Source organism: Phyllobates terribilis, unplaced genomic scaffold, assembly GCF_046119375.1.
Source record: "Phyllobates terribilis strain yellow unplaced genomic scaffold, ASM4611937v1 Scaffold_11__3_contigs__length_659146591, whole genome shotgun sequence".
In the NCBI taxonomy this organism is placed as follows: Eukaryota; Metazoa; Chordata; class Amphibia; order Anura; family Dendrobatidae; genus Phyllobates; species Phyllobates terribilis.
In genome coordinates this window covers 424709984-424728039 of record NW_027362771.1, presented here as the reverse complement: position 1 = coordinate 424728039, position 18056 = coordinate 424709984, and the positions used below count along the sequence as shown (strand labels likewise).

At 46.3% G+C, this 18056-nt stretch overlaps 1 protein-coding gene across 2 annotated transcripts in view; it reads left to right on the top strand.

The window, feature by feature from the left end:
* The window catches only part of IL16 (interleukin 16), a 219654-nt gene that overhangs the window by 88790 nt on the left and 112808 nt on the right, over nucleotides 1–18056 (top strand). For both annotated transcript variants that reach the window (XM_073653140.1, XM_073653139.1), the window contains exon 2: nucleotides 3639–3698. The gene's annotated coding sequence lies outside the window, so the exon portion shown is untranslated. The remainder of the gene's footprint in view (nucleotides 1–3638; nucleotides 3699–18056) is intronic.

The following is an 18056-nucleotide window of genomic DNA, read 5'->3' as shown; positions in this document are numbered from 1 at the left end:
CAGTTAAATACACAGTACAGAATAAAGGCGCACAGTACCCGGTGGCAACGGGCATAACACTCCGGCGTTGTAGCGGGCACGGAATCCTGTTCGTGACGCCAGGAAGAGATGACGCGCCCAGGGGATGGGGACGACTCGGCGCCCGGGCCTTGTTGTAGGTTTTGGGGGATGCCGGGGTGGCCGGCTCCCGGGGCCGTACCCTGGGGTCACTCTTAAAAAAGCAAGGAATGGGGAAAGTTATATGGGATAGGGAAAGTTCGTGACGCCACCCGTGGTGTCTGGTGAGGATCACCAGCGCTGCTACAGTCCTCTGAGGCCAGTGGTCAGGCAGCTTAGTTGGTGCGGCTCCCCACAGGTGGAGCGGGGCCTCAGGGCAGCGTAGGAGAAGGGATGCAGGACAGAGAAGACCCAGCCGGGTCAGAAGAAGAATAGGCACACACACGACAGTTCACTTCAGTACCTTTACTGGTGGTGTTTCAGGCGGGATCCAGGGCATTGTAGGGTGAAGGGTGCATTTCAGGACTCTCCCCAGTGAGCGGGTGTGGGGCCTTCTGTTTCTTGCCTTTTCCTGACAAGTTTATGACCTGCCTAAAGCTAGGCCTAACTTGGTCTCTGTCTTGCACCTGCTGACCTGGTGGTAGGGCCTTCTGTTGGAGATCACACTCCCTGGTCTCTTGGGCCTCAGTGATTCCAGACCCTGGGATAACGGTCAGCTTCTGGTGTTCCTGGGACATGTAGTTCGCCAGCGGTTCCGGTTGTTTCTGCTGGTCCTAGAGATCCTTGCAGACACGGACCCGGTGTCCGGTATATGGTCTTGGGGTGAGCTGGCTAAGCTCCTCTGCCCCCTACATAGCTCGCTTACTCCACTTGCCTTCTGCCGGTCAGGGCCCTCACTAGGCTTCACACTGGCAGTAGGCCTCGCTACTCTTCACGGCTCTTATGGCGTCGGCACGCCTTAGGCTCACTAACCTGAGCTCCTGAGTCTGGGCTGGGCTGACAACCTCTCTGGGTGCAGCAGACTGTAGACTTAGACTGTAGATTCCAGACTTAGACTGTAACTGGACTCCTTACAGACTTCAGACTTACTCCAGACTAACTAACTGCCTAGCTCCACCTTCCCTATTTATATCCCTAACGGGCTCCCTCTGGTGGTCTGAGGTGGAAGGTGGAGGTGTGTGAATGCTATGAGGGCCTCTTGTGGAGGAATCCGTCCATGCACTCCTCTAGGATCTGTGGCACCAATGTGCAGCAGGGCGCCACATTCACATGACTGTATTTTCGGTTTGAGTGCTGCCCATGGAAAACCACACGGACCAATGTAATTCAATGGGGCAGTACAGGAAAGCGATTTTTTTCACTGACCGAATCTGCATATGAAAAAAATCGCAGCATGCACTAGTTTCTTTAGTAACTCAGATGAGACGCCCTCATTCAACTTTATGGGTGCGCCAAAAAAATTGGAAGCCATACAGAGCCACAGTATAGCATCAGATTTTTACAAATATTTCATTTCTTTAACATAGGAAGCTGTATTTAGACTTGTAAATTTTTAATAACCACTACTGTATGAAATCGGATTGCAAGGAGATTGCACAAGGATGACAAGTGAGAACAAAATCGTCCAAGTTTTCTGGATGGAACTCTGATGATTTTATATGCCTGTGTGAACCCGGCCTAAGATCACTTTCAATCTTTCAGTATTTGGTCAGTATTTTACCTCAGTATTTGTAGCCAAACCAGGAAAGGAACAATCAGAGGAAAAGTATAATAGAAACACGTCACCACTTCTGTATTTATCACCCACTCCTGGTTTTAGCTTACATATACTGATGTAAAATACTGAACGTGTGAACATGGCCTAATGGTACCAGATCAGCAATGTACACTGTGTTCCAAATTATTATGCAAATAATATTTTCTCAGATTTTCCCAAATTACCTATATGAATTGCAGTCATTGTAATTTTCCAGTCAAATAACTATTAGAGTACAATTGAAAGTTTTTTGTACAAACTGCCTATGATAACAGTATATTTTTTAAAAAATTAAAAACTCAAACTGCACTCAAAATGCATGTTCCAAATTATTATGCACAGCAGAGTTTTCAACCTTTTCATTTTAATAAAGAACAAAAAAATGGTCATTTTTGAAATTATAAGCATTAGCAGGTTATTACAAACTGAAATCAAATAGTTTTCAACTCAAAACTTTATTCTAGGTGATGTTACATTTGCACATAGGACCGCTTGTTCGAAAGGAGCTTCTGAACTCTCTCGTCCATTGAATTTGTCAGGTTTTGGATGGTTTCTGCTTCAATTGTTTTGCATGAGGACGGAATACCCTCCCAGAGCTGTTGCTTAGATATGAACTGCCTCCCGCCATCATAGACACTCCTTTTGATGATGCTCCAGAGGTTCTCAATGGGTTGAGGTCAGGGGAGCATGGGTGCCACACCATAAGTTTGTCCCCTTTTATGCCCATAGCAGCTAGAGATGCAGATGTGTTATGTGCAGCATGAGACGGGACATTATCATGCATGAAATGATCTCGATGGTCCAGATGGATGGAGTGGAGGATGGCTGGTTGATGGACACCCCATGCAAACACGGCTACGGCGCCAACAAGGAGGAGGTGGAGTAATGTTTTGGGCTGGAATCATGGGGAGAGAGATTGTCGGCCCTTTTAGGATCCCTGAAGGAGTAAAGATGAACTCCATAATGTATGTTGAGTTTCTCAAACAGTACTTCCTTCCATGGTTCAAGAAGAAGAACCGTGCATTCCGCAGCAAGATCATTTTCATGCATGATAATGCCCCGTCTCATGCTGCACATAACACATCTGCATCTCTGGCTGCTATGGGCATAAAAGGGGACAAACGTATGGTGTGGCACCCATGCTCCCCTGACCTCAACCCCATTGAGAACCTCTGGAGCATCATCAAAAGGAGTGTCTATGATGGCGGGAGGCAGTTCACATCTAAGAAACAGCTCTGGGAGGGTATTCCGTCCTCATGCAAAACAATTGAAGCAGAAACCATCCAAAACCTGACAAATTCAATGGACGAGAGAGTTCAGAAGCTCCTTTCGAACAAGGGGTCCTATGTGCAAATGTAACATCACCTAGAATAAAGTTTTGAGTTGAAAACTGTTTGATTTCAGTTTGTAATAACCTGCTAATGCTTATAATTTCAAAAATGACCATTTTTTTGTTCTTTATTAAAATGAAAATGTTGAAAACTCTGCTGTGCATAATAATTTGGAACATGCATTTTGAGTGCAGTTTGAGTTTTTTATTTTTTAAAAAATATACTGTTATCATAGGCAGTTTGTACAAAAACCTTTCAATTGTACTCTAATAGTTATTTGACTGGAAAATTACAATGACTGCAATTCATATAGGTAATTTGGGAAAATCTGAGAAAATATTATTTGCATAATAATTTGGAACACAGTGTAGTATAGTCACCAAACAACCAAAAAAATACATGAGATTTGATAAATTACATTAATTTGAGTTTAAAATAGATGATACAATACTCACAAATTGATCATTGTATTTATATAGAGCATACAAGGAAGGAGCTATCGATAGCTTTTTATGACATTTTAATATTTGTCATTTTCTTGTCTTCTTATTAAGGGAAAGAAATAATGGATCGGTTCACACCTGCACCTTCTTTAGTCTAAAGGAGAATAATGGGTGAGTTTTGGTACATTTGTACGTTCTTATTTTTAATTAACACCTTATGTGTAGGACTATTATATAAAATGTATATAAAATGTACGTTTTTATTTTATTTTAAATATTTCAAATTGTAGAACACCACAGAAAATGATAGCGCTTTGTGCATAATGTTAATAATGCTGATGATATGTACAGCACAGTGGCAATTATTATATTAGACTTTTTCTTATTCTTCAGATGTGTTGATAATAATTGAAGATAAGGATGAAGGATTATTTGTTGAAAATAGATCTAATAGTGTTCAGAGACTATGTAAGTTTATGATCCTTGAGTCTCTTTAGATGGAAATAGTCCACCAGGAAAAAAACCCCGAATGATTCTCATTACATAGAGTACCAAAAGGATCCTGAAAACATTTCTAGATGTTGAAAATAAGGAGGCAGATATCTGATTTACTACAACACTAGATCGCTTTACATACGCAGTAGATTTTGGCACCAGTTCATAAAAAGTATGCTATGGAGCTGGAAGGAGATCAGAAGCAGCAATCGCAATTAATGTAGGTAATGAAATATGTGAGTGATCTGTAAGGTTGTCCAAAATGAGCTTGTTTTGATTAAAAAAAGGCCGCTATATGGGTTCATGACATTTAAAGGCTGCACATATGGGTCTAGGATACTTCCATCAATGGTTCCAATGAGTTTCCATGGCTTTCATTGACAGTGTTCATATACTGTGCAAAGCCGATCATGACATACATAAATTGTGCCATGGATGTAGTCATGACTAAGTTTATTATTTACAGATGATGATCTTCATTTTCAGCATGGAACTGTAACTTATAGCTCTCTGCTTTAAAGGGCAAAATTCTATTCCAGGAATTAGTTGTGCAATTCACTATATACAGCTATCAGAGGAGCATATTGCTCTAAAGAATTCAGTATTTATTGCTTATTAGACTCCAATGGTTGATTTAGGGTATGCTCATGTGCAGCAGATTCAAGGCAGAAATGTATGCAACTGCAAAATCTTTTCTGTACATACACATAGGGTTGTTTCTGTGCATGTACTGTAAGTTCCATTCAGGTGGAAAATTTCTGCATCAAATCTCCACGTGAGCATATACCCTTGACCATATGTTTAGAAGTTTACAACTATTTCAGTCTCTTGTTCATTCAATGGCCCCAATTGATCATAGCGATTACACCAGAATTCTAATTTAAATCACTTTGGTAAGATGCAAAATGTTACTCCAGTCCTCAACTAGAGTAACATTTCTGGCAAGGTACATGCCACTTGTCAGACGCTTCTGAGTCATTGAGAGGTTTATGCCTCTTAATAAATCAGGAGCATCTGACTTCAACTCAAGATCTGCATGAACATCGCCGATCAAGGTGTTACAAGATAGCCTTACAGGGCAGCAAACATACTGTGCAGTTACTAATGTAAGTAACCCAAGTGTAACGGGTCTGGGAGGCGGAACCTCTGGGCTACTATACAAGGGAGCGGTCCTTGTAAGGGAGCGGCTGGCGACCAGGCAGGCAGTCACAGCAGGTGACCGGGACAGTCTCTGGGTGTACGGGCAGGAGGTCACGGCAAGTGATCAGGGCAGTCTCTGGAAGAACGGGCTGGAGGTCACGGCAAGTGACCGGGGCAGTCTCTGGAAGAACGGGCTGGAGGTCACGGCAAGTGACCGGGGCAGTCTCTAGATAAAGGGTAGGTACAACCTGTGATGGTTGAACCTCCAGGTAGGCTAGCAAGGCAGATGGAGGATGTGTGCTCCCAGGTGAGCAAGCGAGAGTCTCTGGAATAGCAGGTGGTCACAGCACGTGACGGCGGAGCCTCCAGGTAGGCAAGCAGGCAGGTAGCGGAGAAGCGCTCCCAGGTGAGCGGGCAAGAGTCTCTGGAATAGCTGGTGGTCCCAGCACGTGACAGCGGAGCCCCCGGGCAGGCAAGCAGGCAAGTAGCGGAGAAGCGCTCCCAGGTGAGCAGGCAAGAGTCTGGAATAGCTGGTGGTCACAGCACGTGACAGCGGAGCCTCCGGGCAGGCAAGCAGGCAGGTAGCGGAGAAGCGCTCCCAGGTGAGCGGGCAAGCTGGTCCATAGACAGACTGACCGGAGTTGTAAGGCAGACCGTCGGACCTCAGGCAAGCAGGCAGGTAGCTGATGTGCGCTCCCAGGTGAGCGGACAAGTTGGTCCTTAGACAGACTGACCGGAGTTGTAAGGCAGACCGTCGGACCTCAGGCAGGCAGGCAGGTAACAGGAAATCAGGCAGGATTAGGACAGCAAGCTGGCAGGAATCTGGCAGGTAACTGGCAACGGGACCTGAGGGCTGAAGCAGAGTAGAACGGTGCAACAACATTGCTCGGGCACCTCCATTTTGGAGGAGGTGCCTTATATATGGTAAAGTCCTCCGGCCATTGGCCGGGGACTCCTTAGGACGGCGCGCGCGGCCCCTTTAAGAGGGAGGGCGCGCACGCGCGCGCCCTAAGCACAGTGGCCGGGAAGGAGCGCGCGCTGCCAGCAGAGCGGGAGAGGGACGCCGGGCACGGAGCTGAGCGGTGAGGGGAACAGCGTCCCTGCCTAGCAGAGGGCAGGGACGCCGGCACTACAGTACCCCCCCCTTTAGGCCCCCCCTTTTTTAGGCCAGATAGAAATTTAGCTAGGATGAGAGGGGCATGGATGTTCTCCCGGGGCTCCCACGTTCTCTCCTCAGGACCAAACCCCTTCCAATCTACCAGAAAAAAGGTCTTTCCTCTTACCCTTTTGGTGGCAAGAATGTTCTCTACCTCAAACTCGTCCTCAGCAGAAACCGGAGCAGGAGGCGTACCTGTAGACTTGGAAAAAGAGTTAAGCACCACGGGTTTGAGGAGAGATACATGGAAGGAGTTAGGGATCCGTAAGTTGGCCGGGAGTTTCAATTTATAGGCCACCGGGTTGATCTGACTGATGACCTCCAGAGGACCGATGAACCGAGGCCCTAACTTGTAAGAAGGTATCTTGAGTCGAACATATTTAGATGAGAGCCAGACTTTATCTCCTGGACGAAATTGTGGAGGATCCAGGCGTTTTTTGTTAGCGTGTCTTTTCATACGCTCGGATGACAGAAGGAGTGCGGACCGGGTACTCTCCCATATGGAGGAAAATTTGCTAACGAGAGATTCCGCAGCCGGGTTGTCCACAGAGGTGGAGACAGGAAAAGGAATCCGAGGATGCTGACCAAAGACTACAAAAAACGGGGATTTGGAGGAGGATTCGCTCTCGTGATTATTATAAGAGAACTCGGCCCATGGTAGGAGATCCACCCAGTCAGAATGGTGGGCATTAACGAAGTGCCGGAGGTAACTGGTCAGGTTCTGATTGATCCGCTCCACTTGACCATTGGACTGTGGGTGGTAAGCGGAAGAGAAGTCCAGGGTGACGTCTAGTAGTTTACAAGTGGCTCTCCAGAAACGTGAGGTGAACTGTACCCCACGATCCGACACGATGTGGAGGGGCAGGCCATGAAGACGGAAGATGTGGCGGATAAAGTCTTTAGCCAGCTCGGGTGCAGATGGAAGGCCTGGCAGGGGAATAAAGTGAGCCATCTTGGAAAAGCGGTCAGCGACCACCCAAATGACCGTACAACCGGCAGAGACGGGGAGATCAGTTATAAAGTCCATTGCTATATGCTGCCAGGGGGCAGCAGCGGAAGGAGGCGTCCGGCTGGCAGATGTCTCGGGACTTTGTTGCGGGCGCAGGACACACAGGCAGAAACAAAGTCTATTATGTCCTTGTGCAGGGTAGGCCACCAATAGTGCCGGGCAATAAGCTGGAGGGTCTTTTTCTGACCGGCGTGGCCAGCTAGTTTAGACGAATGGCCCCAGTGTAGGATCTTCTCCCGATCAGGTACTGAAACAAACGTCTTACCGGGAGGGAGACGATTTAGACTCACGGGAGCCACCTGCATTACTCTGGCGGGATCGATGATATGTTTAGGTTCTTCCTCGAGATCGGACACCAGAAAGGATCGGGACAAGGCGTCTGCTTTGACGTTTTTGTCAGCCGGGCGAAAATGAAGAACAAAATCAAAGCGAGCAAAAAACAAGGACCACCGGGCTTGGCGCGGGTTAAGTCTCTGGGCATGCTGGAGGTAAGCCAAGTTCTTGTGGTCAGTGTAAATTATTACCGGATGAAGAGCCCCCTCGAGTAGGTAACGCCACTCCTCCAACGCCAGCTTGATGGCCAATAACTCTCGGTCTCCTATGGAATAGTTGCGCTCAGAAGAGGAGAAGAGTTTGGAGAAGAAGCCACAAGTTACCATTCTCCCGGAAGATGATTTTTGAGTAAGTACCGCTCCGGCTCCAGAGGAGGAGGCGTCAACTTCCAGGAAGAACTGCTTGTTGCCGTCCGGGCGATGCAGCACCGGGGCGGAAGAGAAGGCCTGTTTTAGGGAAAGAAAGGCCTCCTCTGCTTCGGGCGGCCACTCTTTGGGATTAGTACCCTTACGGGTGAGCGCGGAAATTGGGGCAGTCCGGGAAGAGAAGTGCGGGATGAAGAGGCGGTAATAGTTGGCGAAGCCCAGGAACCGTTGAATAGCCTTCAACCCCTCTGGTCGGGGCCATTTCTCGATGGCAGACAGTTTCTCAGGATCCATTTGTAGGCCGGTCTGAGAGATAATGTAGCCCAGAAACGGAATCGAGGTCTGCTCAAAGAGGCACTTCTCATATTTAGCGTAGAGATGGTTCTGCCTGAGCCTGAGCAGGACCTGACGAACATCCCTCCGGTGAGTCTGGAGATCCGGAGAGAAGACCAAGATGTCGTCCAGGTACACCACTACGCAGGAGTAGAGAAGGTCCCGGAAGATGTCATTGACCAACTCTTGAAAGACGGCAGGAGCGTTACAGAGGCCAAAGGGCATTACCAGATATTCATAGTGGCCGTCCCGGGTGTTGAATGCCGTCTTCCATTCATCCCCCTGACGGATACGAACCAGGTTGTACGCCCCACGGAGGTCCAGTTTGGTGAAGATTCTAGCCCCCCTCAGACGATCAAATAACTCCGGAATGAGCGGAAGGGGGTACTTATTCTTCACCGTGATCTGGTTAAGGCCTCTATAGTCTATACAGGGACGGAGAGAGCCGTCCTTCTTTTTGACGAAAAAGAAGCCTGCTCCCGCCGGGGAGGTAGATTTCCGGATGAATCCCCTGGCCAGATTCTCCTCAATATATTCGGACATCGACCGGGTCTCAGCAGCGGATAATGGATAAATACGCCCACGGGGAGGAGAAGTACCAGGTAACAGGTCGATAGGGCAGTCGTATGGTCTATGAGGGGGTAGTGTCTCTGCCTCCTTTTTATTAAAGACATCAGCATAAGACCAATAAGGAATCGGAAGTCCAGGTAGATTAGCTGGGGTAGGAGAAGGACGGACGGGATGAACGGGAACCAGACAGGTCTTATGGCAGCCCTGTCCCCAGCGAAGGACTTCTCCGGTCTGCCAGTCAAGAACGGGTGCATGTTTCTGGAGCCAAGGTAGGGCTAGCAAGAGGGCGTGAGAGAGTCCAGGCAGAACATGGAAGGAGATACTTTCAGAATGCAGCATTCCCACCTGCAGAGTAATGGATTCGGTGATGAGTTGGATGGGGCGTGGTAAGAGCCCCCCATCCACGGCAGCAACAGACAAAGGTACAGCCAGAGGTTTGGTGGGGATGCGGTATTTCTCTATCAGGGACTGTGAAATAAGATTCCCGGCTGCTCCAGAGTCCAGTTGGGCTAGTTCGAAATAACGGTTCTCCCCGTAGACGATTGAAACTGACAACAGCAGGGATGGAGAGGATTTATTCTTGTCTAGGTGGACCTCTCTGAGCGAACCTAGACATAGGCGTTTCCCGACCTCTCCGGGCAGGCACGGATCCGGTGCTCCTTACTGCCACAGTAGAAGCAGGTCCCCTCGGCACGGCGTAAGTCCTGACGGGTCTTGACCATCTTGGTCTGGTCGACCTGCATAGGCTCAGGAGGGTGTACCTGGTTAGAGACAGAAGGAGTGACGGGTTTCTGAAAAGTAGGAGCTAGACGTGGTAACCTCCTCTCACGGGTGACCTCTCTGGCACGCTCCTGGAACCGTAGGTCAATCCGGGTGGCAAGAGTTATTAAGTCATCGAGAGTGGTAGGAATGTCCCGACCGGCAAGTTCATCTTTAATACGGCCGGACAGACCCTCCCAGAAGACGGAAACCAGAGCGTCGTTATCCCAGGCCAGCTCCGAGGCAAGGGTACGGAACCGTATGGCATATTGGCCCACGGTGAGACTTTCCTGACGGAGGCGTAGCAACGATGATGCGGATGAGGTCTTCCGTCCGGGTTCGTCGAAGACTTTCCGGAAAGCCGTGAGAAAAGCAGGCAAGTTGGACACCAGGGGGTCTCCTCTCTCCCATAGAGGATTTAGCCAGGCCAGGGCCTCCCCGGTGAGATGGGACATGATGAATGCAATTTTGGCTCGGTCGGAGATAAACTGGTGGGACAATAGTTCAAAGTGCAGGGTGCACTGATTTATGAAGCCCCGAGCCTGGGCTGAGTCGCCTCCGAAGCGAGGAGGTGCAGAAAGCCGAGGTCCGGGGTAGGATATCATGGTGTTAGTAGACAGCGGAGCTGCCGGATTGCGAGACATGGCACTGGCGGAGGTTGTTGGTGGAGCAGTCAGAGTGTCCAGGCGAGTATTGACATTCCGCAGGTGACCCAGGATGGACTCCTGTTGGGACCTTTGACGGGACAGTTCATGACACAGGTCCGAGAGCGAGGGAGCTTGGGTGCCACCGGGTTCCATGGCCCGAGCAAACTGTAACGGGTCTGGGAGGCGGAACCTCTGGGCTACTATACAAGGGAGCGGTCCTTGTAAGGGAGCGGGTGGCGACCAGGCAGGCAGTCACAGCAGGTGACCGGGACAGTCTCTGGGTGTACGGGCAGGAGGTCACGGCAAGTGATCAGGGCAGTCTCTGGAAGAACGGGCTGGAGGTCACGGCAAGTGACCGGGGCAGTCTCTGGAAGAACGGGCTGGAGGTCACGGCAAGTGACCGGGCCAGTCTCTAGATAAAGGGTAGGTACGACCTGTGATGGCTGAACCTCCAGGTAGGCTAGCAAGGCAGATGGAGGATGTGTGCTCCCAGGTGAGCAAGCGAGAGTCTCTGGAATAGCAGGTGGTCACAGCACGTGACGGCGGAGCCTCCAGGTAGGCAAGCAGGCAGGTAGCGGAGAAGCGCTCCCAGGTGAGCGGGCAAGAGTCTCTGGAATAGCTGGTGGTCCCAGCACGTGACAGCGGAGCCCCCGGGCAGGCAAGCAGGCAGGTAGCGGAGAAGCGCTCCCAGGTGAGCGGGCAAGAGTCTGGAATAGCTGGTGGTCACAGCACGTGACAGCGGAGCCTCCGGGCAGGCAAGCAGGCAGGTAGCGGAGAAGCGCTCCCAGGTGAGCGGGCAAGAGTCTGGAATAGCTGGTGGTCACAGCACGTGACAGCGGAGCCTCCGGGCAGGCAAGCAGGCAGGTAGCGGAGAAGCGCTCCCAGGTGAGCGGGCAAGCTGGTCCATAGACAGACTGACCGGAGTTGTAAGGCAGACCGTCGGACCTCAGGCAAGCAGGCAGGTAGCTGATGTGCGCTCCCAGGTGAGCGGGCAAGTTGGTCCTTAGACAGACTGACCGGAGTTGTAAGGCAGACCGTCGGACCTCAGGCAGGCAGGCAGGTAACAGGAAATCAGGCAGGATTAGGACAGCAAGCTGGCAGGAATCTGGCAGGTAACTGGCAACGGGACCTGAGGGCTGAAGCAGAGTAGAACGGTGCAACAACATTGCTCGGGCACCTCCATTTTGGAGGAGGTGCCTTATATATGGTAAAGTCCTCCGACCATTGGCCGGGGACTCCTTAGGACGGCGCGCGTGGCCCCTTTAAGAGGGAGGGAGGGCGCGCGCGCGCGCCCTAAGCACAGTGGCCGGGAAGGAGCGCGCGCTGCCAGCAGAGCGGGAGAGGGACGCCGGGCACGGAGCAGAGCGGTGAGGGGAACAGCGTCCCTGCCTAGCAGGGGGCAGGGACGCCGGCACTACACCAAGCAAGTAGTCCACACAATATAACTCGCCGCCAACATAAATTTATTACAACCACAGAAAAGAATAGCTCTGGACCAAATGAAAAATGCTAATTTATTGTATAAAAACAATTAAATACAGTGGTGGCCAAAAGTATTGGCACCCCTGCAATTCTGTCAGATAATACTCAGTTTCTTCCTGAAAATGATTGCAATCACGAATTCTTTGGTATTATTATCTTCATTTAATTTGCTTGCACGGAAAAAACACAAAAGAGAATGAAGCAAAAATCAAATCATTGATCATTTCACACAAAACTCCAAAAATGGGCCAGACAAAAGTATTGGCACCCTCAGCCTAATACTTGGTTGCACAACCTTTAGCCAAAATAACTGCGAACAACTGCTTCCGGTAACCATCAATGACTTTCTTACAATGCTCTGCTGGAATTGTAGACCATTCTTCTTTGGCAAACTGCTCCAGGTCCCTGATATTTGAAGGGTGCCTTCTCCAAACTGCCATTTTGAGATCTCTCCACAGGTGTTCTATGGGATTCAGGTCTGGACTCATTGCTGGCCACCTTAGAAGTCTCCAGTGCTTTCTCTCAAACCATTTTATAGTGCTTTGGGAGGTGTGTTTTGGGTCATTGTCCTGCTGGAAGACCCATGACCTCTGAGGGAGACCCAGCTTTCTCACACTGGGCCCTACATTATGCTGCAAAATTTGTTGGTAGTCTTCAGACTTCATAATGCCATGCACACGGTCAAGCAGTCCAGTGCCAGAGGCAGCAAAGCAACCCCAAAACATCAGGGAACCTCCACCATGTTTGACTGTAGGGACAGTGTTCTTTTCTTTGAATGCCTCTTTTTTTTTCCTCTACACTCTATGTTGATGCTTTTTGACAAAAAGCTTTACTTTTGTCTCATCTGACCAGAGAACATTCTTCCAAAACGTTTTAGGCTTTCTCAGGTAAGTTTTGGCAAACTCCAGCCTGGCTTTTTTATGTCTCGGGGTAAGAAGTGGGGTCTTCCTGGGTATCCTAGCATACAGTTCCTTTTCATTCAGACGCCGACGGATAGTACGGGTTGACACTGTTGTACCCTCGGACTGCAGGGCAGCTTGAACTTGTTTGGATGTTAGTCGAGGTTCTTTATCCACCATCCGCACAATCTTGCGTTGAAATCTCTCGTCAATTTTTCTTTTCCGTCCACATCTAGGGAGGTTAGCCACAGTGCCATGGGCTTTAAACTTCTTGATGACACTGCGCACGGAAGACACAGGAACATTCAGGTCTTTGGAGATGGACTTGTAGCCTTGAGATTGCTCATGCTTCCTCACAATTTGGTTTCTCAAGTCCTCAGACAGTTTTTTGGTCTTCTTTCTTTTCTCCATGCTCAATGTGGTACACACAAGGACACAGGACAGAGGTTGAGTAAACTTTAATCCATGTTAACTGGCTGCAAGTGTGATTTAGTTATTGCCAACACCTGTTAGGTGCCACAGGTAAGTTACAGGTGCTGTTAATTACACGAATTAGAGAAGCATCACATGATTTTTCAAACAGTGCCAATACTTTTGTCCACCCCCTTTTTTAGGTTTGGTGTGGAATTATATCCAATTTGGCTTTAGGACAATTCTTTTTGTGTTTTTTCATTGAAGACAAATTAAATGAAGATAATAATACCAAAGAATTTGTGATTGCAATCATTTTCAGGAAGAAACTGAGTATTATCTGACAGAATTGCAAGGGTGCCAATACTTTTGGCCACCACTGTAGGTCATTACAAAGCCAAAAAAACAATAGGTGAATAGGACAATAGCTGCAATAGTAAGTAAATACTATTAGGGAGGGAAATGCATTGAATGCTATAATCATAAATATAAAGTATAAGTACAAGTGCAATTAATACACACAGACAAATACCAAATACAGCACCCATGAGGATTTTCTTTATCTCTGTAAAAAAAAACTAAAATTGTAAAGGAAAAAAATAAAAAACAAATGCAATTTGTAGAGTCAAGTGTTCAAAAACCACACCAAACTCACATATTGCTCCATAATAGAGCATGGGGTTAGTGATAATACACTCCATTATAGTATCTACCGTATTTACTAGTGCTGGCATTTTTCTGTTTGCCCATTGACTTTTGGTCTTTATAATGTCTTTTATGTAGTTTTTTTTAATGGATGAATTAATAAACATGAGTTTGCATATTAATTTTGATTCACTACTATAGTAGCAAACACAACATCAGTTGTTCAAACCCTTTTACTTGAGCGCTGATACCGTATGATCTGCTTATCTGTGGAGTCTCAGTGACCAGACCCCTCTAGTCATACATTAATGTTACACAAGTAAAATCAGGAAGAATTTGAAACATTTAAAGGTTGTTCTTTTAAATCTTCAGGAGCACACTGCACCCCTGCTTCCTGCTTGCCAGGGGCTAGTGCACTAATGAAGATTGTAAGCTCGGACCAGCAGCATTGTTGTTTCACCTGACTGAAGTGTGTGCTCACTCATGTGTGCTCACTGGTCTACCCAGCTCTCAATCAGTGCTTACAAGCTCTATTAAAAACAGCTTGTAAGCACTGCATATGCTTGGCAATCTATGCTAGACTGCAGCAGTCGGTGGTATCCTAGACAGTGAATTAAACAATAAAATTAAAAATTCTTCTGTTCTTGAGAATGAAGCGGATTTTTAATAAGTACGGTTTTTACAAGCACTTTTCATATTTAACCATTAGTAATGTTGAGACTACCTCTTTAACAAGTCATTGCTCTACTTTAGGTTTTGTATCAATCACCCAACTACACCATAACATTACTGGTTTTACTGTTGGATAATCTTCTAAAATGTAATAAAGTCCAGGATATGTGTCTACTTCTTTCTCTAGATATGACATGAACAACTATGACTGGTCATTTAGTCTCCATATGCTGTAAAACACAACATACGAGCATGTGTAAGACCGGGTTGATGTTGCAACGGTGTCCTCTTTTATGAATTGCAAGAATTATGAAGTTATGGGCTACAGTAAACTAACAGCTAAAATGTCAGCACATATAAACACCATAATTACTGGCTGAACATCTATCTATAAACTGTCTACACAACCAACCTTAAGTAATAAACTGGGCTTGAGTCATCTGCACCACTCACTGCGGTATGACTGCCGAGTAAGTCAGGAGGAGTTAAAACAACAGTAAATTAAGTCCTCATCCTTTTCCAAGCTTTGTGGACACAGAGAGACAAGGAATCCGTAAGCCAATAAATATTTCTAAGTGAACATATTGCAGCACATTTGTGATGTAAGAACATCCATAATATTTATTGTGAAACTGAATGATAGCTGTGAACCTCACAAACTTGTGATGGGTCATAGAAGGACAGGGAAATGTTCTACTGTTGCACCCTGACCTATATAACACTGGTTCATTCATCTGGTCATTACTGCTATCCTCTCTCTATACTCTCAATATCCCTATTAAAGCTAGTGAAACAACAGACCAAAACAACATTCTTTGTTCATTAAGAATACATGTAAATACAGTAGTATGGGAGAATTTTACTAGATATTCCGGCACAAAAATTGTATAAAAACAAATACATTAAAGAGAATCTGTCAGCAGGCTTTTGCTATTTAATCTGAGGATAGCATGAGGTAGGGGTTAAAACACTGAATTCAAGAATGTGTCACTTATCAGGCTGTGTGCTGTTGTTTTCTCACAATGAAGGTTTAATCACTAGGACATTATCATTGCTGGGACTAGCTGCCTCATTTCAAGTCATCTGACCACGTCCCCTCCTGTGATAAGTAGCTCACTGTCAATAGACAATGTACATACAGAGCCTGGTGTAGGCGGGATTAGCTTTCTCAGCTTTGCTTCATGCTACATCTAAAGTCTGTGTCACAGCTGCTGCACCCAGTAAACTAAGTGATACATCGCTGGAATCAGGGTCGCTTTTCCTACATCATGCTTCTTTCAGATGAGGTAGCAAAAACCTGTTGACAAATTCCCTTTAAAGTGTGAAAACACTATCAAAAAGAAAACAGAAGGTCAGTGGTCGAATTGTATGGAAAACCATATATATGACATAGAAATGTACATTGGTTACTTATAATGAATTGCACATTGACTAAATGCATAAGGTATAAAACCAATAACGTATTTAAGAACCAAATGTTAGAAGCATATACCAAAATGAGGTACCAACCCAGCAAAACTCTCTGCACCCTGATGTACATTTTGCTTGTGCTTCTTCCACAGAGACATCATTTTTATACAATTTTTATGATGGTATATATATAATAAAATTACTGTTTTACCCTGATGTAGAGTACTGTATTTGATATTTCAGTAGATAATTTAGGCACTGTACCATCTACTACAATGGGCCCACTTTGTCTGCTGTGCAGGTTTTATTTTTTTTAACAATTATAGTAATCTGTATTCATAGCTCCCAACTGTGCCATATTTGGCAAGACTGTCCTGATTTGAGGGATCAGTCCTGTGTCCCATCACAGCTCAGCTGCTCTCCCAGCTTCTATTTATCCTCAACTCTCTGATGTTCTCATTGCTCTGTAGCTCCTCCCCCACAGGGGTCAGGCCACTCACTGTTCAGTGAATAAACTATATTATATTACCTCTTATTTCTTCTGTGATGTTATCTCCTCAGGACTTGAACTCACATCAAACTGGGAGCTTAGTGTCCAGAGGCTGTAGCTCAAACCACTGAGCTACAGCTCTCAATGATGGCCATAGGATAATTTGGTTATCTTGACTCTACAATGCAGGCAATAATTCCAGAGTATACGTCTCCATAGAAATACATTGTGTATAACAATGTATTTTTATGGAGCCTGTATACTGAGCTGAAGAAAATGATTTTTTTGAAGAAAATGATTTTTTTGGTCCTATAAAAGTAGTAAATTTATGAGCAATTACAAAAATGTATTTTTTTTTTTTGTGAGTTCCTGTTCTTGAACCCACAACCTTAAAACATTATTGACACTTAAGCGGCTGAGCCACAAGCTCTAGAGGTGTCATTAGGAGAATTCTGTCTACTTCATCTGTACTTCAGGATCTGACTAGGCTGAATGTACTGATAGAAATACACTGCTGTGTACAATATATGTATTTTTATTCTATAGGGAGAATAAGAGATTTTTTCAGCCTATAAAATTGCTAAAAAATAATAATGAAAAATACTTGATAATGAAAAAAATATTGTCATTTTTAATGCATTTTATAAAAAATAATGAACATCACAAATCATCAAATAACATGGACATATTTAGTGTCCCTGTAATCAGAACAACCTGCACAACACAGTGATCAGATTTTTGATGGGATCGGTAAATGATGTAAAAACATGGAGTGATTGATATTTTTTCTCCCATAAAAAATTTAATAAAACTGTAAGGTCACAGTCTCACTATCAGTATTTGTTCAGTATTTGGTAAGTATTTTTTCTCAGAAGTGGGAGTCAAAACCAGGTGAGGAACAATCGGAGAAAAGGTATAATAGTGATAGTGGGGCCCTGGCCTAATGCTGACGCCGTGTAATGCTTCGTTCTTTCTGCTGCTTTTTTTCTGCAGGTGTCCTCACCCAGGGCTGGATTAAGAGTAGCAAGGGCCCCGGGCAGTTTAGAAGGCACGGGCCCCCCACCCCACACACACACACACACCTGATGTATCACGTGACATGTCACATGATCCCCTGTGATAGTTCACGTGAAATTAATTTGGCACAATATTAATTATAATATTTTTTTTTAGGCTGTGTGCCCACTACGCGTTTTTTAAGAGTTTCCGCAGCGGCAATTCCGCTGCAGAAACGCTTAAAAAACGCTTGGTAGAAGGTCTGCCATGTTCCCCAATGATAATCCGCATGTGCTGTGCACATGCTGCGGAAATGTCCGCTGCGGATTATCATTGCGGAAAAATCCGCAGCACTAACAATTATTTTGCGGAAGCGCGGCGCTTTCGCCGCCATTGACTTGCATTGGAAAACATGGAATCCGCATCACTGCATCTGTACATGCAGAATCCATGCGTTTCAATGTGCGGATGGTACCCGGGTTTGGAGAAGAGGAGACTCTCCTCCGGACCCGGGTACCATAGAACCTGTAAAAAAAAGAATAAAATAAATATTATACTTACCTTCTGATGGCCCCCGGTGTCTTTATGTGTCCTGGCTTGCAGGCTGCTCGCGAGGGTCTGAAAAGGACCTGCCATGACGTCATTTAGTCATGTGACGGGTCACGCGACTGCTGACGTCGGCAGGCCATCAGAAGGTGGTTGCATGGATTTATATAG